Raw genomic sequence first — 2,500 nt, 5'->3', positions numbered from 1 at the left:
TCCTCCTACAATATCACACCTCCTCTCTCGGCACCCTGTCGTATGCTTTGTGTAAATCTACAAAGACACAATGCAACTCTTTCTGGCCTTCTCTGTACTTCTCAATCAACCAACCTTTTCTCTCTCTCTCTCTCTCTCTCTCTCTCTCTCTCTCTCTCTCTCTCTCTCTCTCTCTCTCTCTCTGTCTCTCTCATTTTCTTCATTTATCAGCCCGTCAAAGTAGTCCTTCCACTTCGTAGCACACTCTCCTCGCTTGGCAGCACATTTCCATCTGTATCTTTGATCGCCCTAACTTGTCGCACATCCTCGGCAGCTCGGTCTCTCTGTCTAGCCAATCTGTACAAGTCTTTTTCTCCTTCCTTAGTGTCTAACCTGTCATACAGCTCACCGTACGACTTTTCCTTTACCTTTGCCACCTCTCTCTTTGCTTTACGCTGCATCTCCTTGTACTCCTGTGTACTTTCTTCATCTCTCTGACTATCCCACTTCTTCTTTGCCAACCTTTTCCTCTGTATACTTTGCTCTACTTCCTCCTTCCACCACCACCACCACCACCGCCAAGTCTCCTTGTCTTCCTTCCTCTGTCCCGATGACCCACCAAGTACATTCCTAGCTGTCTTCCTCGCTATTTCTGCAGCGCTTGCCCAGCCATCTGGCAACTCTTCACTACCACTCAGTGCCTGTGTTAACTCCTGCCTGAACTCCACACAACAGTCTTCCTTCTTCAACTTCCACCATTTGATCTTCGGCTGTGTCTTCACTCGCTTCCTCATGTTGGTCTCCAAAGTCATCTTACAGACCACCATCCGATGCTGCCTAGCTACGTTCTCCCCTGTCACCACCTTGCAGTATGCAATCCGTTTTACATCGCGCCTTCTACACAAGATATAGTCCACCTGTGTGCACTTTCCTCCACTCGTATACGTCGTCACCCTGTGCTCCTCCCTCTTCTTGAAATATGTATTCACCTCAGCCATTTCCATCCTTTTCGCAAAATCGAACACCATCTGTCCTTCCACATTTCTCTCCTCGATTCCATACCTTACCATCAACTCCTCATCACCTCTGTTCCCTTCAGCAACGTGTCCATCGAAGTCCGCTCCAATCACCACTCCCTCCTCCTTGGGTACCCTTTCCACCACGTCGTCCAACTCAACTCCAGAATTCTTCTTTTTCGTCCATCTTACACCCGACTTGCGGGGCATATGCGCTGATAACCGTCAGCAATACACCTTCGATTTCCAGCTTCATAATCCTCACTCTGTCTGACACTGTGTTCACCTCCAGCACGCTCTTGACATACTCTTCCTTCAGAATGACCCCTACCCCATTTCTCCTCCCATTCGCACCATGGTAGAAGAGTTTGAACCCACCTGCGATACTCCTGGCCTTACTCCCCTTCCACCTTGTCTCTTGTCACCTTTCTTCTTTCCATCACGTCAGCCTGCTCTCTCCCTTTACTAGCCATAGTGCCAACATTCAAAGTTCCGACTGACTCTCACCTCCACACGCCTACCCTTCCTCCTCTCTAGCTGCCTCTGGACATGCCTTCCCCCTCTCCTTTTCCTTCGCCCAACAGTAGCCTAGTTTCCACCGGCACTCCGCTGGTTAACAGTACCGATGGCGGTCGTCGGTAACCCGGGCCTCGACCGATCCGGTATGGAAATCTTATTTATGATCCGCATATTTGATTTGGCAAAGATTTGACGCCGGATGCCCTTCCTGACGTAACCCTCCCCATTTGTCCTGGCTTGGGACCTGCACTAAGAATGCATTGGCTTGTGCATCCTCAGTGGCTGGGTTGCACGCTTTTCTATGTTTGCCCCTCACTTTTGTGGCGTGAACTATCAATTCTAGTAATACAGGTGTGTTTATGTTAGGTATCACAGACACACGCACACGCACAATATATGTCCAAAAGTATTGAGATAACTGACCATTACACCTACAGGAGCTTTTCTGACATGTCATTCTGAATCCATAGAAACCCATATTCCACGAAGCTCCCGGCGCACAGTTTTTGTGCCGATGTTAATGCCAGGAGAAGTTTGGATCTCTGCAGTTATTGAGTCAACAGAGCGTTGGCGACTTGAGTTGCTGTTGTCCCTAAAGGCTTGCACTTTTCAATAATATGATGATATATGAAGCATAGAGAGTAAACGGGATAGATACCTTTTGAACAGCACCCTGTAGTACAGCACTTTGAAGGTACATATGTCGTCACTTGCTGTAGTGGTTTTTACTGATGGGCGTGGCCAGGTTTTCAGAAGCCTCTCAGTTGTCAATGTGAGAGCCAGGGGACGCGTCTGCCGTACGTTTAGGGTTAGGGTTAGGTGATTTCTCTGGTAGGGCTGCTTACACCACACCCCGGACTGGATTTGTTGCGTGTTTGTGTCCTGATCGATGGGCCAACTTAACACGCCTTCGGAGGGTGTCCGCCGGCCGGCTTTGCCGGCGTTCGGGCGGTCGGTTCCTCCGGTCTGGCGGATCGATGTCCTTT

Source organism: Lampris incognitus, unplaced genomic scaffold, assembly GCF_029633865.1.
Source record: "Lampris incognitus isolate fLamInc1 unplaced genomic scaffold, fLamInc1.hap2 scaffold_535, whole genome shotgun sequence".
NCBI lineage: Eukaryota > Metazoa > Chordata > Actinopteri > Lampriformes > Lampridae > Lampris > Lampris incognitus.
Note: the sequence above shows the minus strand (reverse complement) of the source record.